This window comes from Ambystoma mexicanum, chromosome 5q, assembly GCF_040938575.1.
Source record: "Ambystoma mexicanum isolate Mex_15411 chromosome 5q, UKY_AmexF1_1, whole genome shotgun sequence".
Taxonomy (NCBI): Eukaryota; Metazoa; Chordata; class Amphibia; order Caudata; family Ambystomatidae; genus Ambystoma; species Ambystoma mexicanum.
This window is the reverse complement of record NC_090933.1, coordinates 192,496,444-192,523,620: the sequence shown is the minus strand read 5'-3', so window position 1 is coordinate 192,523,620 and position 27,177 is coordinate 192,496,444. Positions and strand designations below refer to the sequence as shown.

The 27,177-nt window shown below is 44.9% G+C and overlaps 1 long non-coding RNA gene across 2 annotated transcripts in view; it reads left to right on the top strand.

Annotated features, from left to right (window-relative positions):
* Window positions 1-302: 302 nt before the first annotated feature.
* LOC138497330 (uncharacterized) overlaps window positions 303-27,177 on the top strand; it is a 237,863-nt gene continuing 210,988 nt past the window's right edge. For both annotated transcript variants that reach the window (XR_011278566.1, XR_011278565.1), the window contains exons 1-2: window positions 303-477; window positions 840-986. This is a non-coding gene — a long non-coding RNA (uncharacterized lncRNA). The remainder of the gene's footprint in view (window positions 478-839; window positions 987-27,177) is intronic.

The following is a 27,177-nucleotide window of genomic DNA, read 5'->3' as shown; positions in this document are numbered from 1 at the left end:
TACTGACTTGAACTGCTGTTCCCGAGGGCGTTCAACCTACCAGCGCTTTGAGGTCATACCAATGATATATAAGGTGCTATATAAATGCCAAGTAACATCATAACATATATGGCTGTTTGCCATATTGATAAAAAAACAACCGCAGTGGTTTATTTATCTGACACATTAACTATTTGCCTAGAGGACCTAACCAGTCCCCTAGGAGACTTATTCTGCTGTTAGTGCATGAAGGCAGCTATACAGAGCACATTAAGAAAAAACAAAGGCATCCAATATGGCGTACGAACTAGGGCTGCGGAAGATTACCTGCAAGCAGTGTAGTCATTAACGTCTTGGCCGCACGGCTATACGTACATCAAGACGCGCTCGTGAATGACACACTAGTGATTTCAACAACGACCACGAGCCTCGTCACTGCCAGCAATACGTGGGACAAGTCGTGTGCCTCTAATGAAAGCAGCAAATCGACACAAAAAGGCAAGTTAAATTGAAGGCTTTCACTAATCAGATGCAGCAATATGTGTAGATAAGTGTAGAGAATGAAAGATTATGTGTTAGGTGTACGAGATCTATATCTTGCACAAGCCAGCCCCTGCTTACATCTGCCCCATTCCTAGCTATTGATAAATACTGTGCGCCAGGTCCTTGGATGGATACATTAAATTACCAAGGTACCAGTGCAGCCGAGATAGCAAAAGACAGTTATAGATTCGGCACTGACTGCTATCCCTAAAAGAGGAATAAGGAACAAGTGAAACGGATAGCTGTTATAAATGGTGAATGGCACCATCAGCAGACAATCTAATCTAAAATCACGTTATATTTTTATTAATCCTTAGAAATCACAGACACGCACGAAAATACCGTCTGTCCAGAGAAGTAATTACAAAGGCAGCGAAGCGCTTTGTATCAATGTCGACCATTCACTGCTACTTCTTTAACATCAAGCTACCAACCAACATATGCGTAGCATAACCAGCATAGAGGTTAGTGCAACGACTTTTTTAAAGTACATTCAGTTATGCAACAACTGCTGTAATAAAACAGACAACAGTGTGTCCTTTATCTGTATCACACACAGGTGCAACTAAAAGTGTACTTCTAGTGAGGAAAAATAAAAATAAAATACAGGCAGCTGAATAATATAGCTCCCAAGAAGCAAAGAAAACTGCCTTCTTATATATAAATCACAACACTCAGGTCCTATCGAGAATATTGACCAGCTCAGTACTCTGCTGCTTTGGTTAATTAACACCATATATTTTGTTAATTCAGCTGGTCTTTTTAGCTGAGGCTTTTTTAAAAACATTGTGTATTGTTTTTATGCTTTGTCTATAGCAAAACACAAGATAATACATGTTGGGGAAGAGATGAGACATCCATGCTAACAGAAGAAATATTTTGTCCTGAAGACGGCTTTAACACAAAGGATAGACACCAGGGATGGTGACTAAAACTCTTCGCACAGCCGAAACATACGTAGACATATCCATTGAACATTGAAAGGAATTTGTCCGACTATTCGAGAGACTTGAATTATTCTCTCTCTTTCTGAAACTATTAGATGGAAACGACTGAGTTGATATGTTCAAATGTCAGTGGCCCTCATTAGGACCCTGGCGGAGGACCATGGTGCAATTTGCACCATGGTCCATGGCGCTAAGCTGCCAACTCCGCCAAGGTGGTTGGCGGACTTACCGCCCCATGCCGACCTTGGCGGGGCGGTAAGTCCCCAATCCCCATTTTACCCTTCCCCATTCCCATTCTTGCCCCATAGGGTATAATGGGAGTGGGGAAGGCGTTAATTACGCCACCGTAAATTACGGTGGCGTAATTAACAACAAGTCCCGTAGCGCCATGGATTTTTCCGCCTGCAAAAAGCAGGCGTAAAAATCATCCATGGCGCTACGGGAACTCGTAGTCTGGCGGAGAGGTACGCCATGCACTACGCCGGCGTAAAACCCTCTCCGCCAGGGTCCTAATGAGGGCCAGTGTCATGTTCATATGCAGGACTGTCACGTACTAACCCCACTACCCAACTCTACTCTGGGTTTCTTTTGATTTGTAGACAGATGTTTGTTGTTTCTTAGATGTGTCTTGCGGAAAGTGCACATGAATTAGGTGTATTGATTTTATCAATGTGATGTTTGTGATTGACAATCAGAATACATTTTGTTTTAACTTCTTGACCAATCTTTTTTGACATACGTGTCTAATTTGATTTGGAATATGACATGATTGTAAATTACTGCAGGCCTATCTGGCAGACCTATAAAGAAATAATCAGGCTTATTGTTCTTTTGCTTTGAGTGTATCCCTCCCACCCCAAGCCTAATCCCCCCCTACCAAAAGATTGTGGGTTCTATCCATTTATATTACACCCAAACAGGTTCCAGATAAAGCCTTAATTTTCAAGTGCCCAAAGATAAATCCACTAAGGGGGGAGACTCCCCTCCCTTAAATAGGTAACAGACTGCCATCTGGGGGAGGCCGGAGTGCCTGAACATTGTGTTTTATATTAATACAACGATGCAGGTAAATCTGTTTTTGAAAGGCAGGTCTGTTGATCCCTTTCACAATGTTACATTTCAAAATTATAATGCAGCCATGTACCTTTGCTTGGACCATCAGTTGACATCCTCATCATTAGTGTCAACAGGGCAGGTTCAAAGGTCACATGTGTATTCCTGACAGTTGATGTAACACAACACTCCAACAGGAACAGGTGATTTCCTAAGTATTTGCACCACCAATTAAACACAGAATGTGTATTCTAGTCACCCTGCTGGCACGTTAATTTGTAAATATAAGCCATGCCTCCTTATGGCATGGTGGCTAGTAGAGTCACACAATTATACAGCCACAGCATTTGATATCATACTAGTGTCAGCTTGCTGAGGCATTCTCAGCTTTGACAGGGCTGATGTCTGTTAGCTGTCTGGCCTGTTTGTCTCCAAAACAGCCATGTGTGACAATGGCCAGGAAGCTGTCGTTTGATCCTACCAGTGGAAGGCCAACACCTTCCTCCCAGGGTGCAGGACATTTCCTCTAAAAATGTTTTTAACAGCACGGCTACCACCAGAGTCGTAATGATGGCCATAGTGCCTCATTATGAGATAGCCGGTCCGGATTTAATGGTGCCTGTAAAACTGTACCGGCACCGTTTTCTGGACCGGCTAACTCTGAGTTCTGTGGCGTCACACCCAACAGGTCTGACCTGGCAGGCGTAATGGCATTGGTCGCAGATGGACACGGAAACACCGGCACCATTACCGCATGGTGCTGTGTTTCCACGATCCCCACTCCCATGGAGTCCTATGAGACTCCACTGGAATGGGGAGTAACAGAATGTAATGCCCCAGTAATTCTGGCAAGTCCGGTGCCGGTAAATCCCCACAAATCTGGTGGCAGCCTGCCGGTTTTACAGGCACGGCTACCGCCAAACTCGTAATAAGGGCCATAGGGCCTCATTACAAGTAGTGCAGAATGCGTTTAACGGCGCAGTTAAACGCATTCTGCACTATTACCAGGTCCCCTCGTGGGACCCGCTCTGGACGTCTGGTTAATCCAGACATCTATAGCGGGTCCCGTGAGGGGACCAGGGAGCTAACAACGGGCCCTCTTTTAATGGGCCCGTTGTTAGCTCCCTCCCCATTCCCATTGAGCCCTATGGGGGCTCGAATGGGAATGGGGAAGGACCGGGCCCGGGTTCTCTGAAGGAGGAAATACCTGGCCCTCCATACTCGAAATGGCCCGGTATTTCCCCATTCAGGGAACCCGGAACCCGATTTTGGGGGTAGCCATGCCAAAGTCGTAATGAAGCCCATAGTCTTGGATTTTGACACTGCTGCTCACATTTCATCCTTGAACACCCCTTCTTATTAACCAGAGTGCCCTTTCTTCTCAAAGTCTGCATTGTCTGTGTTTCCTTTACATGGTTTAGTCTTCAGGGTTTTTGATTATTCGTGTGCGTCAATTGTTTTTATTAAACTCCCTATTTTCATACAACCTTGATTTGACGCATATCGTGACTCGCCATTTGGCCCAGTGATCCTGCTGCTACACAGAGATCACATCACTTTTCTCTGGAACCTGGGGATTTGGCCCCAAATATAATATTCCGCATGCGGTATGCGTTGATTGGGAACATTGGAAACCCTTTAGAGTTTGTGCCCAGTTTTGAAAAAGACCTGAGATGAGGTCGAAACATGTGTCAACTTTAAGGCCACTCCTTGAAAACAAAAATAAGAAATAAAGGCACTTTTTGAATACTAAACCTTAACATTGTCTTCTTCGAAGGAGAATCTGGCAAGTCTGTCGCAGTTTATTAGTTTATTAGTTGGTCACACTCAACTCAGGGACTTCCTCCCCACCCCCAAGCAAGGTGGGGCGCTGCCAAAGCACTATTTCAGATTCACTTTGGTAAGGCCTTCAACCTGTCTCACACCCACACCACCAATGGACTAGCAATCAGGCCGGTGTATAGTAAGAAGACATATTTATTTATTTATTTAAGGTTTGACAAAGAAGTCTAGCAGCCAATATCAGCCACGAATGCAGTGGCAACACCCAATATCACAAGTCAACATTAATTTCTGATATTAAAACAACACAGGTAACATTTTGAACCATGCAGTCACAACTTACAACATATTTAATTACAATTTAACCAATAGAAAACATTTGCAATACAGTAGGAAAATAGTTTTGCAACACACATTCAAACGACATGCAGTGCTTTGGGATTCTGGTTTGGGAGGCAAGGGAATCAATGGAAAATTTCGTTTTTAGGCTTTCATTTGAAAGGCACAGTTGGGAAAAAGAACTCAAATGGTTAAATCATGGGGGTTCTGTTGAGAAGCCTGGAAAATGGCTGCCTAGCTTCTCAGCTCCACACTACACCTAAACAAGACTGGATGAGGCGGCCGCTCCACCAATCCTTGGATCTCCAAATCACTGGTCCTGTTTGCTGAGATCTGAGGGCACTGTTGGCTCGGATCCTGTCAGGATCAACTACCCCTGTGCCGAGATCTAGCTCTCATCGACCTGAGGTGCAATGAACGGCTGACCCTAGGCCCGCGCGCCTTCTGCTGTGACTTCCGTCCTCCATCTGGTCTGTGGGGACCTGCTGAGGCAGGACTGTTCTGGACGGTCCGCCTGCACATATCATGAGGTGTCAGGCCCTGTGGCTCAAAGAATACTTCCATGCCGGCCCCCTCCCCCTGCTGGATCGCTGTGGGGGCAGGCAGCTGCTGGGGGCTGAGGGGCGGTGCGTTTACTGGTCCTGTGTTCGGAGGGCAGTGGCGCTCTACCAGCGCCGGCTGATTGCCTTCCCCTACCATCTGCTATTATGAGCGCCACACCGGTGTGGGTGCTGTGTCTCTGCCACCAGCTTGCTACCTGCCTGTGCTGCTACGTGCACCTGAACTAAGTGCGTAACACAGTGAGGGAGAGAACAGTGCACAGTGCTGTGACTTGCCCCGCCCCTGCCTGGATCTGGGACCCCATCTTCATATCTGTGGCGGCCCTGTCCCGTGGCGCTGCTGGGGACGGAGCCCATCATACTAAGCCAGCTCCCGACCTTGTCACGCTGTCCCCTGTAGATGAGCCCTGAATGTGTCTGTGGCTGCGCGCCCCCCCACCATCCGCGCAGCAATATTTTCATTGCCTGTCTTGGGCTGGAGGAGGGGGGGTGACTCGCGTGACTGGGGCAGACGCCAGGCCCCAGTGCCCCACTGATGGGCTACGGCTCGGTAACTACTCCTACTAAGGGCCCGCCGGCTCCTGAGATCTCCTGGGGCACTGGTCTTGTGGCTTGAGTTGGCTGCCTGGACTGAGGTCCATGATGCACGACAAGTGGCAGATATCGACGCTGCAGGACTCCCTGGCTTCCTCTGGTCCATACCTGCGCTGATCTACCCTGGCACTGTGACCCTGCCGCTGATTCTGCACCTTCTCTTCGCTCCACCGGCCACAAGTAAGGGTTCTATGTGTGCCCTGTTCGGGTGTCCTCCCTGCAATTGCCCCTGTAGAACTGGTGTGGCTGCTGCCCAGAACCCTGGACTTTCCCCTCATTGCTGGCTGGATTGTTTGTGAGCCCTTGCATCTGCTAAGGCCCCTGACTAACCCTCCACCCATTAGAGGGTTTCTTTGCACCGCGAGGGTGTCAACATTCTGGGGACTGCCATCCTGATCACTCTCATGTGGCCCTCCTGCTGACACGCGCACGGTGTGGGAGGCCTTGGCTGTGGTACTTCGTTGTGGTGCCACTGCTCCAGCGGCCTTCCCAAGTCTCGCCACCTCGCTTGCCGGTGTTGAAGATCCACATTGTAACTTCGCAGTTGTGCCCCACTTGACCCTGCTGGGGACATTTCCCACTTGGCGATTTCTGGTATCCTCAAAGGACACTCAACTGGCCCCCAGCTAACCTGTGTTCACCACCCCTCACGTTGTCTTACAGGGTATACCAGGCTGCTCCGAGTGCCTGCCCACAGCCGGCAACTCTAATTGGAAATCCGGTGCCTGATCCTAAGCAGGGGCCGGGAAAGAAGCCTTTACAACTAACATGACCAGTGGCACACGGGGGGACCGGAACCATGGACAAATTTACAAAATCGATGTCAAGGTCCGAACAGGGGCATCCAGCCCAAGGTCAGGGTGACACCTCCATGCCAATCTCCGTTCCTACCCCTGATCTAACCAACATGATGGAGGCAATGGCCAAAAAGGTTGCATCAATCCATGAAAAACTAGATGATATCAATGCAAATGTGGCATCACTCAGGTCCCAGTTGGCCCACGAGGGGGCCAGAATCACTGAAGTTGAGACCAGGATCGGAGCCAATGAAGACGGTCTACACATGCTCCAAGACACGGTGGCTGATCATTCCCGCGATATAAAGTTTGTGAAAAATAAGTGTGATGGTTTCGAGTCCCGTTCACGTAGGAATAATATCCGTATAGTCGGTGTGCCCGAGGACGCACTCACAAGGAAAATGGAGCTGGCCACTGAAAACATACTTAAAAGACCTCGTGGGGATCCCAGATTTCTCTTGCTTCTTTGCTGTTGAGCGTGCCTACCGTGCATTGGCCCCATACCCCAAACCTGGTGACTTCACAGGCCCAATATTGCAAAAATACTGAGCTTTCGGGATAGAGATCATCTCCTTTGGCTAGCCCGAGAAAAAAAAGAATTGAGGTTGGGATCCCAGACCATAAGGATCTTCCCGGACTTTCCCACTTGAGTACAGCAAGAACGGCACTAATTCCTTGGGGTGAAAAAGATGCTCACGGAAAGGAACATTCAGTATGCCATGTTTTTTCTGGCATGCCTCAAGCTCACTTTCCGGGGCAAGCTCTACTTCTTTACTGTCCGAGTGAGGCAGTGAAATTCATTGAAGCAGAAATACTAGTGAACAATCCTGCTGATGATCTAATTGGGGACAACCATGCTGATTGAGTATATCTGGTTCACACTGCACTGTTTGAGCTTTCTGTTCTCCTTACCAATATGAGCCGATAGTGGCACACTAAATCTTCAGTGGCTTCTCCCACACTACATAGATGGGTGTTCCACCCAAGATCCAATATAGGTGGTCGTGCGGCAACAGCATTCCCCCTTGCAGTTGCAATATTCGTACCAGGGGTTAAGTTGCTCTCAGGTCCCTGTTGGACCGCTCGAGAAGGGGCCAGGGTGGGGGGGTTGGAGTTCAAAGGAGGGGAGGTTGGGGGGATAGGGAGGGGGAGTGGCACTGCGAGGTTGGGGTTTGCAGTGGGTGTGGAGGAGGTAGGGGATTGTTCTGATGCTACCGGGAGTGACCTGGTGCTGTTGCGGGTGCACTGGGCACATCCCCATTAAGTTTCCGGGGATAAAACATTAAAACAGTTGCCAATCAGGTGCTGGAGGGAGAGGACAGTATCTATCAAAACATGGGGGTCTTATGTAGCTTGCTCGACACATGTTGAAACGTCTTAGAGAATATGACACAGCAACTAAAGTTTCAGAGCTGGAATGTCCGGGGACTTGGTAATTTTTTTAAGGCCTGCAAGATCATATCATATGCCATCTGCCACAATGCAAACATGCTGTTCTCACAAGAAGCACACGCCAAGGGTGCGATTTGGTGCAGTATGGCCCCTAGTTGGGGCCCAAATAGATATTTCACCTCCTTCTCCTCTCAATCTCGAGATGTTATAACCCTGGTCCATAAAAGCCTGAGATTTGTTGATAAAACATCACACATAGATCCCGAAGAGAGGTACGTGGTGGTCCATGGTATACTAGAGGGCATGGAACTGGTGCTAGTCAACATCTATTGCCCGAATGTTGTCTCCCCTGAGTTCTTTGTGGTGCTGGAGCAGCTATTGTCTATATACGTGGGGGTACCCTTGGTCTGGGGGGTAAACATGAACTTAATACTGGATCGTACATTGGATAGAACTAGCCCTACCCCTAGACCCCAATCAAGAGCTGCACGTCAACTATACTCTCTCATGTTGTCTTTAGGCCTATGTGACCCCTGGTGGATTATGCACCCCCTTGCTTCAGGTGACGTCACCAGTCACTTGCCTGTGTCACTTCACACTTCTTCAAGAACCTCCTTTAAGAGACTGTCATTTCTCTATGGGTACGTTATATACGGCTTTCTCAATGGACACCTTGTTTTGAGGATCCTTCGTGGGATTGATACAAATACTGGCGTCGTGCATGTTGCAATTTCCAGCTTCCAACATATGGTAAGAATGGGGGCAGAACCTCCGGTAGAGGCATTTGGCTCCTCCTCTACAATCCCCCCTCTGTTGATTCATCGGCCACTCTCCCATCAGTCATCACATGTAGACATTCTTGTGTGTAAAAGTGCTTCTTTGAACTCCATATCTTTATTACACCTTTCAGAGATCCTGCTGATTTTACATGTTCATCAACACTCCATGTCATGTGACTACATTGTCCATTCGGACTGCAGTAGATCCATCTTCCCTCATACTTCTTGCGGTTTCTTGGATACAGGAACGTTGTTCCCTCAGGTGCTAGAATGCTTGCTTCTACATATTTTCTGATTTCTTCATCTGTCAGCTCTTTGGATCCAAACCCAGACACAACATCAATCATAATCATAATTTATACTGCTTTCTTTGCTGTCTTCATACACTGTGTGATTATAATTCTGATCACGCAGAATCTGAACATGATCATCACCAAGAGTGCTCCGAGGAACTGAAGATATTAGCCATCCAGTGTGGAACCCATGAGAAGATTGATGCAAACCAGCTGTCATCTGCAATATCTTCTGTCTCATGTTCCATTTTTATGTGCACATTCGTCAGCATCGTTATGGCCTCTGTCAAGGTCCCATTCTCATCATCATGAGAAAGTATGAATGTGCAACATGATTCTCCGATTTTGGCACGAACACCTATCTATAGTTGTAATCATGTCCAATACATATCTATTCTGAAGAGTCATTAGTCTTATGGCTCTCAGTTCTTCCTTGATAGCATTGAATCCATTTATGGTAGTGTTGATCGTCTGCAGGAGCTCCCAGGGCGTGATTTGCAACTTCTTCACATTCGCCATCGTCTGGATCCCCGACAGATAGTCGTGAATACTGCAGCAGTCTGACTGAAAAACCTGTGTTCATATAGAAGAGAATTGAAGGCTTCTATCGATTTAGCTGAGAAGTAATTCTCCCTTTTTCATCCGATTGAGGAATCCAAATGATTTCCTCTTCCTCATATGAGCATCTACTTTTTGAAACTCTCCAATGTTCAGGTCACCCTTTGGAAACACCAACGCTGGAACATGAATAATTACTATGGAACACAGCCCTCCTCAATCTTTGGGCAACTTCATATAAGCTCTGGATCCACAAGCTCAGTGTGGTCCATTAACACTACTGTTCCATCATTCATGCCTGGTAAGTCAAAAATTCGGCCACACTGCTGATTCATTCCAACTTTTCCTGTGCTGTTTTCTCTGAAACAGAGGGATGCATTTGCTAGAGTTACTGGGCCTCATTACACGGTAGGCGGTAAGGGTTTACCGGTACCAGTAAGGGCACCAGTACCAGTAAACCCTTACCACCTTACTACGAGTTCCCTCTGCAGGACCCGACCTTAACATCTGGTTTTACCCGCCGTTAAAGTAGGGTGCCGCAAAGGGACCTTGGTGCTAATTACGGTACCGCAATCTGCGGTACTGTAATTAGCGCCTTCCCCATTCCCATTATGCACTATGGGGGCAAAAATGGGAATGGGGAAGTGCCTTGGTGAATGGGGAATTACCACCCCCGCTCACCTTGGAGTAGGGCGGTAATTCCGCCATCCACGAAGGCGGACACGGTAAAATACTGGTGGCAACCATGGTGCTAATAGCGCCATGGTTACCGCCTACCGTGTAATGAGGCCCATTGTCTGCAAATGTCCTACTTTATCATCGACCCATGTCAGTAATTTCACAATGTTCAACCAATGATGCTTGCTTTCATTCTCTGCAGTATCTATGACTGGCTCATAATAGCCTGTTAGTGCTGGCGCCTTGCGCACAGTCAGGCCTTCTGCCCATCCTTCTGAGGTCAGAACTGTTCCCTTGATTTGAAGCTGACCTCTCTCCTTGCATCCTCATATTTCTTTGTGGTTCTTTCCTTGATGATTGAGCATTTTGTTTTCTTCTCTTCTGATTCCTGCTCCATTCATTGCAGGCTGTTCATATCGTATTACTTGATTCTTTGTCTCTGATTTCTCTCTTGTCTTCAAATGTTGCACATAGTCATCATCTTTTGGAGATGTCTTCTCAGTCCCCCATACCAAGGATGCCGTTGAGCCCTGAAACTGGCCTCTTGTCCTGCAGAGTGCAAGGTGTATCAGGCAAAGAGCTTTCTGGACAGCTACTTCTATAACTATGAATATCGTGGAGGTCCCCACAGCATAAGGAATGAGATCACAAACATAGCAACTCTCTTTGGATGACCCTCACCTACCTTTTTCATGTGCTGATACCACATGTTATTACCCAAGTGTGCTGGACTGGCTAGATAATTATTTAATTCATTATCATCTTCCTTTGTGCTTCTCTTGTGTATCCCTTTTGCAATTTAAGTGCTTGCATAATACTCAAGAAGCATATCAGTAATGGTCCTCCCCATGGGGGGAATCATAGGAACATTTAACTTAGCAATAGGCGAATCTACACACGCTACTGGTGTCAGGAAAATCACAAAAGGTCTTGGCCTTTCAGGAAAAGACAATTCTATGTGAGTCACTGGAGTGGGAAGAATCAAGGAGACTTCTACTTTGCTGGGACCAATGAATTAAACAGTATGAATCAAAAGAACCAGAAAAACCAGGAGAAATGCTGAGCATGCAAACATTATATACCAATACATTAACCCCCACCATTTACGATTCTCTGAATGTCATTGGGTTTGCTCACTTTCCAAAACTGTACCATTTTCAAAATTTCCAATTTTGCCTGTGTACTGCTTTACGGAAGGAAAAAATGTTTTAACCAGGCAATTCTGGTAAATCAGGTAGCTGCAGGATCTGTTCAACTATCGCCACAAGTAGCCTCCTTATGACAGGGCCATTTTTAGGATAATGCAGAAAAGTAGGTATGTTGACACTACACCCAACAAGAGCAGGATAAGCTCTAAGAATAAATATGAAAACAGCGATAAGGATCCTATGGTCATCGTTGTTTGTAAAAACCATAGATCCAACCAAACAATTGCGTTGTATGAAAAGAATCAGTGTATTGTTCACGCTTCCAATCTTTTATCAGATTTTGCCGCTCAAACATATCCACAACATGTCAAAACTTTCCTAAAGTACATTTTTCAAAGACTCCAGCGGCTCAAGGACTGAGTTTGCACTCCTGCTATAATATCTATAAAGACTGTCTGGGGCGAGCCACAGTCCAAATGCACAATTGCATTTATTTAATCAGCAACCTTAGTGTCCTTCTTCCTCGCCATTGATTGGGTCTGCACGCGCTGAGCGTCCCCTTGTTTTGCTTCCGAATCGATTGTTAGGGGTGCAATGGTCGCAGCGGCGTATGGCTTCACGCTATTCAAATGGATCCAAGCACATTTTTCTTGGACTTTCATGGCTGAGGGAGTAACTTACTCCACTATGCAAGGTCCAATAAATTGAGGTTCATGCCACTTTCTGGTAAAGTTCTGAATTAATATTGTGTCTCCAACAAAAAGTCTAGGTACAGGTAGTAGTTCAGAAATTTCGGTTGCTGAATGGTCTTCATCTGCATTCTGAGACCGACCCCCCTGGCGCTTCAGTTGATCTGAAATGACAGAGATATTAGGAGTCATAAATGTCAAATACGCACATAATTCATTTCCTAACATTTCTGCAGCCTTCTGTGCATCTCTTCAGGCATTCTCATTCACCTCCCTGTCACTAACTCGTGGGGTGTGAGGTGGTGGTCTGACCCATGCTGATTCCGTATTGCATATAAGGCTAGGGGTAGGCAATAAAGCCATCCCTTCTTCAGTGTCAATTTAAGCTTTGTGATCCTCTCTTTAAGGAGACCATTGAGTCTCTCACAAATACCGTTCACTTGCAGGTGATAAGCAGAAGAAAACTTGTGCTTAATAGTCAATAATAGACTAATCTGTTCAAATACTTCATTAACAAAATGGGGCCCATTATCAGATCTCAGCACCTCACACACTCCCCATCTTGGAAAGACTTCTTGTACTAAAAACGTTGCTGCACAAGTGGCATCAGGGTGTGTACAAGGACCACCTGGAGAAGGGACACACCACTACTATCATATACATGTGTACACTACATTTTGCAGCATATCAACATAGTCAATATGTAAATGCTGAAAAGGACTGTTTGCTCAAGGAATGACTCCTCTAAATCATTTGCAGTGTATGCCCAGTGGTAAACTTTTGACATACAATGCAATTTACTATATAAAATGCAACATGTTCTAACAGACTTGGTACGAACCTGTGCTCCTCAATAGTTGCTGTGAGGCTTTCCCTAGTTACATGTGCAGGGTAGTGCAGCTGTTCAAGTGCTACCTTTAACAATGCTACTGGCATCACATGCTTTCCAGTGCTGTTTTGTCACCATAATGCTTCCGAGGGGGATAAAGAACACCCCCTTCGTTTCCATAATTCTTGCTCTTCCTGTGGTGGACTGCCCTGAATTTTCCATCAACTGGGTTCTCAGTAAATGATTAAACCCTTCATTTACTAACATAATTGTGACTACTTTCTCCTTTACATCTGGAGTATCAAAACTTGAAATATCTGTTGAATATGCAACCCTTTTGTCCTCTACGTCTGTGGGTTTGTTCCTGCGAAAAATAAAATAAAGTCAGTTTGCTTGGTATTTGCTGCGCATTTAACTATCACTGTGGCTATGGCTACTGGGAGTTGTAGTGCCTTAATAAGCCTGCCCAGTAACGCTGCATGTTGCACCAGAGTGTCATCCGCTTGGAGGTAGCCCCTCCTTTTCCAATGTGCTAATCCTGCGTGCACAGTTGATGTCACATAGGCGTAGTCACTGTACCCCATCACTTCTTGCCCTGCATGATTTTCGAGCGTGACAATAAGTGCCACCAATTCTGAGACGTAGTTTTGCACTTGCTACAACCTCAAAATCATCGTTTGCTCTATGTCTCACCACAGCTGCGCCAGAATGCTTTTCCCCACTAGTTTGATCAATCTTCGAAGAACCTTCAGTAAAGAGAATCTCCCCCATGCTAGCGCATTTTCCTTTATGCGTGGGATGTCGTCGTAGAACTCCTCATAGTTTGCGCAATCATGCACATGCTCGCACTTTGCCTCAGGCTCAGCTACAAACATGGCAGGGTTCACTATTTTACATCTGAGTATTTTAATCGTTGGATTTGATATGATCACCTCATATGCAGAAGCTCTCTGAGATGTCAATGTATCCTTAGGTTTCTCCGAAGTGGCAAACAAAGCATGCTTCACAAAGAGCATCATAGGGCACCCCATTACAATACTGGTAGACTTCTCGATTGCAAAGACGGCTGCCACCAGCGAGTGTTCATAAGGAAAGTGTCCCTTCATAACTGGATCGAGAATCCCACTGTAATATTCCAGAGGTTTATAACCTAGAGTAGTCCTCTGTGTAAGCACTGCTGTCATGACTGTCCCATTCATGTGTGAAAATAAAAAGAACTCCTCAGCAGAATTGGGAATTCCTTAAATGGGAGCTGTACAAATTTCATTCTTCAATTCTTCAAATCCACCCTCCATTAGCTCAGACCATTCTATTTTCTCATTGTTTACCAGTGCCTCCTTTAGAGCTTGCAAAAGTGGTCTTGTGTATGAACTATAATCAAACACCCATGCTCTAACATAATTGCATAGTCCCAAAAACAGCTCCATTCGCTTTACCATGTGCAGTTGTGCTGTTGTCATGATCACCTCACTTCTCTCAGGTGTGACCCTCTTGCTCTCATGTGAGATCAACTGGCCTATGTACAACACCTCTTCTTGACAATACTGTAACTTTTCTTTGTCTATCTTGTATCCCTTGTCTGCTAGGATAGTCATTAAATGGATCGAGGTTTGCCTGCATGCATCTTCTGTAGTGCTGCAAATCAGAATATCATCTACGTACTGTATCACAACGCTCTTCAAATCAATATTGCCTAGGTCCATCTGGAGGACCCTATTAAAGATAGACAGCGACTCACAGTACCCTGCATGCAACCGAGTATGTTTCAGAGGAGTCTGGTGGAACGAAAAGGAAGTCAAGTCTTATGAGTCCTTGTGCAACAGGATTGAGAAAAACAAATGTTTCAAGTCAATCACCGTAAAATATCACGCTTTTACAGGGATACTGCATAGTATCGTCACTGGATTAGGAACTAAAGGAAACTCTGCCTCTAAAATCTAGTGGTCTCATGTCTTGTATGAATTTCCACTACCCCCCTTTGATTTCTTGATAGGGTATATCGCAGTATTGCACAATGATTCAGACCATACCAGAATGCCTTGTTCCATCAGTGCTGAAATGGTCTTAAAAATCCCTTCATCCACATCTTGAGACTTAAGGTACTGTATTGCTTCTGGCCTCAACTTTATCTTAACCTCACTGATCCCCTTCAATAGGCCAACGTCATAGGGGCCTGTAGTCCATAAAGCGCTTGGCAGCTTTTCCAAGTCTTCATCAAAAAATGCTGGACTCTGCCGCACTATCGCCATTCGCTCTGGGATCTCTCTTTTCTCTATCCCAATCCAATATATAATATTCATCTCAAATATTACTTCATCTTCTGCTAGATCATCTCTAAACATATCATCGTCAGTGAAGTCAATTAGTCTACACCCTTCCTCAGTCGAAATCACTGTTCTCCATGGCCTGCCCACATCATCTGTTCCTTCGAGCATTGCAATTTCCCCTCATACTATGGCTGCATTTAACTCTAGGGGAATAGTCTGTCCCCCCTCTTCATCCATCAATATCTGTGGCCTGAACAAGAATTCACCAGGTATTCTCATAATCTTCCCCTCTAAGCTGGGTAGCAATGTCAACAGAATGTGTATCCCATAAAGAAAAACTTCTGGCTCTAGTGGCATCCCTCGCAGAGCCAATTGCCCTGTAAATGCCAATATAAATTTGCCCACGTTCAGATAATGTATCCCTGGAGTAGAGCACACTATGCCTTCATCAGTGAAAGAAATTGTCATTTTAAGCTTCGTCATTAAATCTCGTTCTGGAATGTTAACTGGTGTCTGCCTTGGAGACAGTAATGGATCAGACATGTCACAATCTCCTATGGAGAGAGGTAATTTGTCAGTAAAAGGAACTCGACTCGTAGCCCCAGAGAATACCTGAGCATTCATGTTAATTCCCGAAACTAGGTATTTTCCCTCTCATATACATGAACAAGTAGCCCCAGTGTCTATAAGAAAAGAAAAAGATTTGCCTCCTATCATCACATCAACCCTTGGTTCATCTTAGGGGTCTGGTGTCACTGATAGTACTGAGCACATCAAGTTGCACTGTGAGCTGCCCTATTGTGAATACATGCATACCGCTGTACCTGTGAAAGGACTTCCTCCCACCACAGTGACACCCGCTTTTCTAGGTGTCAGTAATTGTCCCGTGTTTGTGTTCTGCTGTATCTGCATGGGTGCATGCTGTGACTGCCCTTGCAGTGGATTCAATGGTGCTTGCTGTGGCTGCAATGCTTGTTGCATTGGCAATGCTTGTGCCTGATACATTGTCTAATCTTGGACAAACCCATCCCTAGCTTGTGAGCTATATGCTAGCGGATATTTTACAAAAAAAGGAGGGGTGCCCCCTGCGTGTCAGTGGGAGTTCGGGGCAAAGTACAAAGAAAACACAAGGTTTTAACTCTCACTATTAGTTGACCAAGCAATTATGGTCTCGGTTCAGGTTCACTTTTCCCAACCAATAAATGTTCTGCTTCGTAAGAAGTCAGAAAGAAAATAGGAAAATACCAAAGAGAACAAGTAGGGCAAACACGGAAAATATATTCAGTCATACATTTTATTAATTGATATAAACAGAAAGAAAAAAATGGTTAAAATGAATAATATTATTCATTGTTCTGAGTAAAGAAATTTTATACAATGATACTTGTGAGCAATACCAAACAGAATTTGCCCATAAAATGTTCAGAGAAATTTAGTCACAAAAAGCAAAAACCAATCTCTTAAATGGTTAACATTTAAAAAAATAGCATGATTCAAGAATACATACAAAAAATGGAAAAGAAGAAAAGCAAATATTTTCACATTGAAGCAAACAAAGTACACAGTTAGGTTAAGATGTCTTGCATTGTTGAATCAAACTTTTTGTTGAGCAAAGGTAACTATCCTTTGTGCATACTCATGATCAGAGTCTGATCATGCTGGGTGAAGCTGCCTACGTGCCAGTTTTTAACCTGTAAATAATTGTTATGAACACAGATCATCAGTAAATTACTGTTTAGAACTTTAGAGCTGTGTTAACGGCACGTTTCGGCTTTAGAGCCATTAGTCTTGGCCTTGATTGAAGAGCCTTCCTCAGGGCGAATAGATCTATAAGGGATCTAAAAAAACAAAAGGAAAAATAATAAAGAAAAGCGATTTTGAAGGGAAGGCAGATGTGTAATTAAATACATTCCAGAACATGCACTAAATGCTGTTGGCCCCAGTTTGTAAACTGGATTTTCCATTTTCATAAAACATGATGGGAACATGATAATGCTAAGGAGTTTAAACATCAAGGTGAAAGCTACTGCACTGAACTTACCCTGTATGTGGCACAGGGTAGTGCAGAGGTTATCAGCCTATGGGATTTGTCGGTTGTGGGTGCCTCAAAAGCCTGGGACTGCAAGGGTTGGGTCCTCGAGTAGCTACCCAATATCCAGTGTGATTTAGGATGAACTCACTCTGTAGAGAAGAAAGAGTGGGATGGAGAAGGAAAGCTCCATTTATTGCAGATTGATGTTGTGAAAAGGTAAAAACTTAGAGATGCAACGAAGAAATGCAAATAGAATAGAGATGCATCGGGATATGGGGAAGAACCCAAAATGGAATACTCAGAGAGAAGGTAGTGCTCAAAAAGATAGTCCGAGTGGCAGCACCCGTTAGTACCATGACTAGGCAGCCATGTAGGAGTTTGTGATAAAGAGAAGGAAAGAGGAGGGCAACAGAATTACCCTGAAGTTAAAAAGGCAACAAAATTACAAAACTACCTTAAAGTAGAAATCATGGAACCCATAACGTGCTGAAGTCCAGGGATGTTCATGCGATGCAATGATCGCAGGGTAAATCTGCCCTTATGGTGAGGGCCATCTCGGAGCTGGCGGAATCCTGTCTCACACGTAGTGGCAAGATGTCTGGAGACATAGAGATGACACGCATGTTAAAAGCGTGAAAAGTTACAAACGTAACCATCAGAAGATACAGAAGGAGCGTGTGGACTGAGCACCTGGAAAAACAGGTTATCGGATACTTACGATCGATCAGTCAATACAGGAAATGGAGAAGTGTGCGAGGCATCAGGGGGTGAGCGGTTGTTTCGCGCCCGTGTAGGTAAATGAGTGTGAGGCGTTTCGTAGTTATGGAGACCCTGGTTTGAGTGCGGACCCATGATGCTGTGCGAGTGGAAGCTACCAACATGCTAGTTTACAAGGGGTAGAGTGCTCGCTCTATCTGACATGTTCATATACGTGTGTGTTTTGCACGTTTATGAGGAAATGGCATGAACAGAGAAAGAGGAGAAAAAGTCAAGAATATAGCATGGAGTGGGCCCAGCCTATGATGAATGTATTATTATGTGATATGGAGAGAGTCCACTAAGGCTGACTGGAATGCGCCTCGCGTTGGGAGTCAACATGTAACTAGGCTAGGTTGCTAGGATACCGGACTCGAGGAAGCTAGTAGATGTAAAGGGAGGTGTCGGCAGGCGACTGCAGAGCGCAGCAATAAAATGCCGGGTAGGAGAAAGTGAATGTCTTTATAGCGCACTGGATGTGGATGCATGCTCCATGTGGAGAGGATACACAAGCCATAAGGTGATGGTCATGTGCTGCAGTGAGGAAAATGTATTGACAGAATGGAGAGAATTCATATGTTTGTGGTGTGCTAAGTCAGAAAACTGGGAAGCACCCCTTATGGCATACTGATCAAGAAGTGATTAAAAAAAGGGCAATTGTGTTGCCGCAATGTACAAGTGCTAATATACATGTGGCATGTGGGTCAAGTAATAATCACCACGGCACAGAGTACAGCAGGCCGTGCCGACCTAAAAATAAAGGTCATGTAATTAAGTAGGACAAATATATTCCTCGTTGAGGCCATGTTGGAAGGAATCAATACTATATATCCACTGGGCCTCTTTCTGTAGCAGACTCATTTTGAGATTTGTGGAGGAAATGATGGTGTCTACCACCCACCACAAAATGTCATCTGCTGTGTGTTTGTTTTCCAAGTAGTGTTTAACCAAGGGGGCACTTTCGTTCTTGCACCTTATTCGGGAACGGTGTTCGCAAATACGAATGTGGACTGGTCTTTCTGTTTGTCCAACATATCTCAAACCACACGGACATTCTATAATATAGATGGCGTTTTTAGTTTTGCAATTTGTCATGCTTTTCAAATTCCATAGTCTGTTGTTGATCTTAAAAACTTTGATCTTTTTGGTAAATTTGCATGAAGTGCAGTTACCACAAGGAAAATGTCCCACCGGTGATCTCAAATCCCATAGACCCAGTCTAGGAGCGGGGTTGGTGAATTTGGAATGCACCAACTGGTCTCGGAGATTTTTGCCCCGCTTGTATGCGAAGCGTGGTGTGGGTTCATTCGGGAGACACAATTTGGCCACAGTCCATTGTTTAGTTATGGACTTGTGAATAAGTGGTGTATGGGCGCCATGTGTGATGATATGCTGGCGGATAACCTGTCCCCCTCTTGAGAATTGCCTATTCTGACAATACCCTTGGCTCCGACATACAGGCGCAATGTGCCCTGTCATCCCACATGTCCAACATACAGGAGCAGCTTTTCTGACTAGTCCCCCTTGGTCAAATCCTCCTTGCACAGTCTGATTATCATTCTACATATTCTGAAAACCGCTTTGATTATTCTGAAAACCACCCCTTCTTCTGTAGACCATTCCTCTGCCTCGTGGCACAAATCCATTCCCTCCTTGGCCCATCTGGTGTTGATTATTCGCCTTTGATGTGCCCACTGTATGCTGCTTTCCCAGTCATCCTCCACTTGTCAATACTGCCCCTTCTATGGCATATTTTGAAAAAAATGTCTGAACTAACTTGGCTTCCTAAAGTTTTCTGGCATCTTCCTTCGTCCTATTTTTCTCCTGTAACAGCCAACAGTGATGCACTATAGTCAACTGTATCTCTGCCCATGGCTTTGCTTCAATTCCCACTAGTTTCTTGAGTTGCCTCTGTACTTGATCGGGCAACCCCTGACATAAAATGTGGTAAAATACTGTCACTGTTTTTCCCCACAGCTCTCGAGTTTCAAGAGTCCAGCGTTTCTGAATGCCCTGAATGCAATCAAGCAGATCCTCGTCTTCTTTCATCTTACTTGTCATAATTGAACCCATTTCTGATGTGTCAGGATACCACACCCTGAGAGCTCTCCAGACATCTGCTCTACAATTATTAAATGGTGCTCCATCGTGCGCTGTGTTCTGTGCTGTGACAATTGAGTAGCCTGCTCTCGTCCAAATGTCATCAGCTCTTCCCCCTAGAATGACTTCAAGGAGACCCTTAATGTCCGCTATTGCCAGAGTATTTCACCCTGTCATATTCTCATGAATCCATTTTCCTGCACCCGCCGTTAAACTAGGAAGTTTGCATCTTAAATGATCCTTATCTTATGCTGCAGTCTATCCCTCCCTTCTCCAATAAGGGGAACTGCATGAATCCCAACCCACAATCGGCTCCCATTGTCTCCCTATCCATGGTGGGAACAATGGTTCCTGATCGCCTTATACTGGTAAATGACCTCAGCCTGCTCACATATAGCGGAGACTCTTCCTTCTCGCTATACAATCGTCCTCTAGGATGCTCTGGATATGCTACAGGATCTGTCATCCTATCCTTAAGTTGCTCTAAATCAGACCATTTTACTTCCTTGTCTATCTGCAGATATCTCTCGGGGCTGCATGCTCTTCCTCCCTCCTCCCCACGGAAGGGTTCTCTCTCTTCATCTGACTTATCTAGCCCCCAGCTAGTATGGCTCTCATCCCCTTCACCCTTATGTCTAAGGACAAAGATCTATGCTAGAGACTGAATGGGTCTCTTTCTACGCTCCATGATTGGAAGACCAGGGATTGAGCTCCCTTCCCTCAGCTTTCCAATTAGCTACCTTCTTTCAGGTCTTGATAAGCCTTAGGGATCCCATCTCCAATGCTCCCTATGTCAAAATCCTCTTCTAGGGCTACACTGGATGGGCCATATTACTCCATTAACTCCTTCTGAATGCAATCAAAATCTCGTTCCCTGTCCTCTTTGTCTTGATCTTCCCTTTGCCTGACCTCCTCGATACTTTTCCCATCGAGCTTGAGCAATATCTGTTCTCCCATCCATTTGTTCTGTATAAGCGTTACCTCGTCAGCTTTATCCTTCTCTCCTTTCCACCTCTTAATCTCTCATTCTATGTCTGTTGTCATATTTGATCGCTCACTTTTCTCCTCTTTGTTTTGCACGATCTTAAAGATCTCCTCCTTTCTTTTGGTCTCTTCTGAACTATCGTCACTGCTATAAGCAGGTGGTTCATATATCGGGTTACTTTACTCTGTTGCTGCCTTCAGTTCCTTTAACGGCTACAATCCTACCTCTTGTGTACTTTCGCCATTCATTTCGGTGAGGGGAGCAGAAGGCGCAACACCCTCCTCCCTACACTGAGTAAGCATTAAGTCCTCAGGTGGTGGATCCTCTCTCTCCTCTTTCAAAGCTCGAAAATAGCTAACCTCTTTTCCAAATTTTTCCCCTTTGTACGCAGCATGCAAATATGTGGTCTTGTGCTGTAATGCTGCTTTTGACAGCGATCCCCCTTGCGGCAATTGCATGAAAATTGTATCTGCTATGCCCTTTACCCATTCTGCACTGTACTGTTTGAGTTTAGGCATATGTTTTGGCAACGTTTTACACAAATGCATCAATGGAGTGATATATCCCATTGTGACGAGTCTCAAATGACTATAAATACTTACCAGTGTGTACACATATATGTTTAAAAAACAACAAATATAAGCGCACTCCAACACTCGCTGCTCAAAACCTCTGCTTTTCAATAACCTCAACCCACTTTTTGGTTGGCACCGGCAATGTCCTTATAAATAGCAATAACTTCTTATCTCTACTTCAACTTTACACAACGTATTCTTGTCGCTCTTCGACACCTATTTAAACCAGACACATAGACAGACAGACTAGTCGACTCTTTTACATTTAAACCATGGTTCTCCTCTTCATCATCTCACCCCTAAAATACTCTGACTAGAGTTTAACTTGTCTCCTAACATAAAACTGTTTATGCACTGCGTAATTTATACCAACTACGGTGTGAAACGAGTTCTTCTAAAACTCCTTGCGTTAGGAAGATCAGACCTTTATCTCTTAAAACACTCTTCGTTTACACTTTAAAACACACTTCATTTCCACTTTAAAATCAACCCCGTTACTTTTCTAACTACCCCATTGCTTTTCTAAACTACCACAATCCCATCCCCACAGTTTGCCATTCCCGTTAGTCTACTCACCATTCACTTGTTCTGTTCGAGATCTTTGGTATCGGCTCCCCTCTCCAATCGACCACTTTCGCCTTCCATCCGCAAAGCGCTTGTGGAAACCAGGAGGGATTTCGTCAATGAGGGACCTGTCCCACCTATATTGATTTTTCTTGCAAGAATTCTATATCAGCCACTCTAGACAGGAAACCCTGCGATCTTCCGGCTATATGGTGAAGTGTCAGGAATAAGGGCAAGCATGTGTACACTGGGCTCAGAGGGCTAAAACACTGAAAAAGTCCAACAAAACTACAATTCCCAGCAGTACTTGGGAGGCTGGGTAGTTTACTGCCGTGCGCGCGTGGGGCCAGCTGATCATGATTGCTAACGGTTTATGAGCGGCCCAGGCCGCGCGGCAGGTGTGGCTTATTTTGTTTGGAGGTCGAAGCTGCGTCGGTCGGAGCAGCATTCGGAGAAGTCAGGAGCCGCCCGCTATGAAATTGGCAGGAACACGGAGGCGGCGGGCGTGAGCACTTTGCAGCGGGGAGAGGAGTGATCTTCACGGCTGCTACGGGCAACAGCATTCAACGTCCGGGAAGGCTCAGGAGCTTCCCGGACACAAGATAAGTGCGGAAAGGGTTTATTGGTCATTGATGAAATGCACATGTGATTACGAGCATGCTCGTAGAAGTACCCAGCATATGCTTTGCGAAAACACAAGATGGTGGGCAGTACGCAGTGGTGTCGGTAGAATTTGCATTGTACCACCTTTTTCCAACCCAGTAGGGGTTGCTACGGGGTCTTTATGGTGACAACGACCTACTGAGAGACTGTGCACTTGTTGTGCTTGTTGTACTTGTTAGTTGCTATAAGTGTTGGATATACCAGCCCAAGGGGCCATGTGTCATGTCTTCATCTTGGGAGTATTCCCATCGTATGTTTCATCAGCTAAATCATGCTTTGTTTGTTTCATGTCAATGACATACAGTGTGTGAGATACATGTATTAAGATGTTCTCAAGGTATGGGTTATCAGGTAACATGCAGTAATACCACATATGAAATCAAGTAATCAGAGTATTGCAGAGTATGATGTTATAAGTATTACTAAGTGTAGGATTTTTCCCTGTACTTCCCCCAGTCCTATCCAAACTAGGTTTTCCTCTACCCTCTATCCGGTGTTCCTAAAACCCCTCACCCTGTCCACAACCTCTCCCTAACCCCCTTCCCCCCACTGGCTGCCACCTGGTGTCCTGTCTCTATATATATATATCAGGCACCTGTGCCAACCACGGTGGGAGGGTCGACTTCATTCGGCTTCTGTGGTTCGGGGGAGAGTGTCGACCTCTCCTCCTATTATTGTGTATTGTGACATAATAAGCCACCCCCATATTGGGATACTCAAACCACCCAAGCCAAATGGAAGCGACTCCTCCGCCTTTGGCCGATGTGCTAAAGGCCCTACAAGATATGCAGTTAGAATTAGCTCAGACAAGACAAGAAGCTGATAATTTGAAGACTCAAGTTCAAAGTTTGGTTGCTCAGAGAACTCCTTTGGAGGGGGTAGGTGCAATGGGAGTTGCCTCTTCTAGTCAGAATTCCACGGTGATTGTCCACCCTCCCAGTAGTGTCCCCTTGGCAGCCCCCGAGCGTTTTTCGGGGGATCCCAGAAAGTACATGATGTTCCTTACACAGTGTAGATTACATTTCCTGTGTAAACCTACGGCCTTCGAGACTATTCAAGCTAGAACGGCTTTTGTCATTTCCTATTTAACCGGGGATTCTGCAGCATGGGCAATGCCCTTGGTACAAAAGGATGATCCCCTATTATATAACTGGGATGGGTTTTTGACGGAATTTGGCCGGCTATTTGATCGCCGAGAGGTATCTCTAGCTCAGGATAAGGAATTGTTGGGATTAAAACAAGGAGTGCGGGACCTAGTAACGTATGTAACTCAGTTTAACAGGCTAGTCATAGAGACAGACTGGCCAACAGCCAAACAAACAGTATTATTTTACCAAGGATTACGGGAGGAATTAAAAGATGCCATTGCACAAGTGGAGCCTCAACCGAGCACATGTACTGCTATGATAGATTTAGCGCTGAGGTTGGATCATCGCATGAATGAAAGGAAAGGTGATAAAAAGAGACCGGAAGTAGCACCTTTTGTACGACTAGACAGAAGTAGAGGAGGAAGGGCAAGTGAAGCAGAACCAATGCAGATTGGAAGTGTCAGAGGGCCATTATCGGCGGCAGAAAAGGAACAACGTAGGTCCAATAAGTTGTGTTTGTATTGTGGGCAAGCAGGGCATTATATACGAACATGTCCCAATACTCCTCAGAAGAGTGGTGAAAAGAGTTCAAAGGAGGCGGGAAAAGAATCGGGCCGGCCTTGAGGGGAACACAGGTGTCAGGCCCATTAGAAGTAAGATTCCCCAGGTGGATTGCAAACACGGTGGGTGGGAAAACTTCCCATTTTTACATTCTTGTTACATTATGTTTTGCTTTGACGAAACAGGAGGTTAGGGCGATGGTGGACTTAGGGGCCACAGGTAACTTTGTAGACATCTCACTAGCTACTCAGTTAGGGTTACCTGTAGTTGACAAGCAGCAGGTAGAAGGAGTCCAGTCGGTAGATGGTTCAACATTAATATCAGGTCCCATACGACAACAGGCTGAGGAATTGGAAATGATTTGTGAAGGAGGTCATCAAGAACTAATTACCTTTGACCTTATAGCAGCCCCGCAATTTGGGTTGATTCTGGGAATGCCATGGTTAAGATTACATAACCCGCAAATTGATTGGGTACTACGGACAGTAAGGTTTGATGAACGGTGTCAAGAACACATGCTACTTGAAACAGGCCCCACAGCATTGTTAATTGAGAAGGTAGTAGGGCCCCAAGTGGTGGGAGCAGTGGAAAAAGGAATTCCCTCACAGTACATGGAATTTGCAAAAGTGTTTGACAAAAGAGTGGCGGAGCAGTTGCCTCCTCATAGGACCTATGATTGTGTTATTGAACTAGAAGAAGGGGCGAAATTACCTTGTAGTAGAATATATGCCCTTACAGAGAAGGAAAATGAACACTTACGAGAGTATCTTGATGAAATGTTGTCTAAAGGATTTATTAGGCACTCTACTTCTCCAGTTTCTTCTCCATTATTTTTTGTCCCTAAAAAGGAAGGGACGCTACGCACATGCATAGACTATCGGGCATTAAACAAGGTGACCATCAAGAATCGATTCCCTTTACCTTTGATTTCGGTTCTATTGGACCAAGTAAAGAATGCAAAGATTTATACCAAATTGGATTTAAGGGGAGCCTATCATTTGATACGGGTAAAGGAGGGAGATGAGTGGAAGACGGCAGTCAGAACAAAGTTTGGATTATTTGAGTATCTTGTCATGCCGTTTGGTTTGTGTAATGCCCCTGCTGCTTTTCAGTTTTTTATGCAAGAAGTATTGCATGAGTTTATTGATCTCTTTGTAATTGTATACATTGATGATATATTGATTTATTCAGATTCCCCAGAACAACATGTAAAACATGTAACAGCAGTGTTGAAAAGGTTACAAGAATATCAATTATGTGTGAAATCAGAGAAATGCGCATTTCATGTAAGTCAGGTGGAATTTCTGGGTTTTATATTGACAAACACCGGGATTGTGATGGACCCAAGGAAGGTGCAAGCAGTAGTGAATTGGCCTTCTCCACAATGTATAAAAGATAGACAATCCTTCTTGGGGTTTGCTAATTTCTACAGACGTTTTATTGGCAATTTCTCCAAGATCGTTAGCCCAATTACACAACTACTAAAAAAGGCAGTGAGATTTACATGGAGTGTGGAGGCAGAGCAAGCATTTCAACGACTAAAAACATCATTTACTACCGCTCCTGTGTTAAGGCATCCTAAACTAGAGAGAGCCTTTCAGGTGGAAACTGATGCTAGTAATGTGGCAGTAGGAGCTATTCTATCACAGAAGGATGAAGATGGAATTTTGCATCCTGTTGCTTTTTTTTCTAAGAAATTGTCAGGGTGTGAACAAAACTATTCTATTACGGATAAAGAATTATTGGCCATTCGATTAGCATTTGTGGAATGGAGACATTATTTGATGGGTGCAAGACATCAGGTGGTGGTGGTAACAGACCACAAAAACTTGCAATACTTCACAACGGCACAATCGCTAAGCCCTAGGCAACTACGTTGGTCTCAATATTTTAATGAATTTGACTTTGTGGTTACATTCAGACCAGGTAGTAAGAATGGAAAAGCGGATGCTTTGTCTAGACAACAAAATGTGGATAATTCAGTAGGGGAAATTAAAACTGTTATTTCACCTGAAAGAATTGTCGGGGCTATTACACAGAAAATCATTGAGCAGGTCAAGAAGGCTTTACCAGTTACACAACTGCAGGAATGGTGTAAAACTCATCCCGCACGTACCCTACGAGAAGGCTTACCCTATCATCAGGGTAGACTGTACTTGCCCACCAAGGAATTACAGAAGCAAGCATTATACTGGTGCCATAATTCTCCATTGGCAGGGCATGCAGGTTTGAGAAAAATGCAAGAGATGCTAGGGAAATATTTCTGGTGGCCCACAGTAAAACAAGACTCGGAGAAGTACTTAAGGTTGTGTGAGAATTGTGCACGTAACAAGGCAGAGCATGGGAAGAAGAGAGGGTTGTTACAGCCCTTACCAACCCCAAGTCAGCTATGGACTTCCATTTCGATGGATTTCATTACGGATTTACCTCCTGATAACGGTTATGATACCATTTGGGTAGTAGTGGACTTCATGTCTAAGCAGGCTCACTTTGTTCCATGTGCAGGAATACCAGGAGCAGGAAAGTTGGCAGAGTTATTCTTGCAGCATGTGGTCAGATTGCATGGGTTACCAAAGTGTATAATATCGGATAGAGGTTCACAATTCACCTCCAGGTTTTGGCGTGC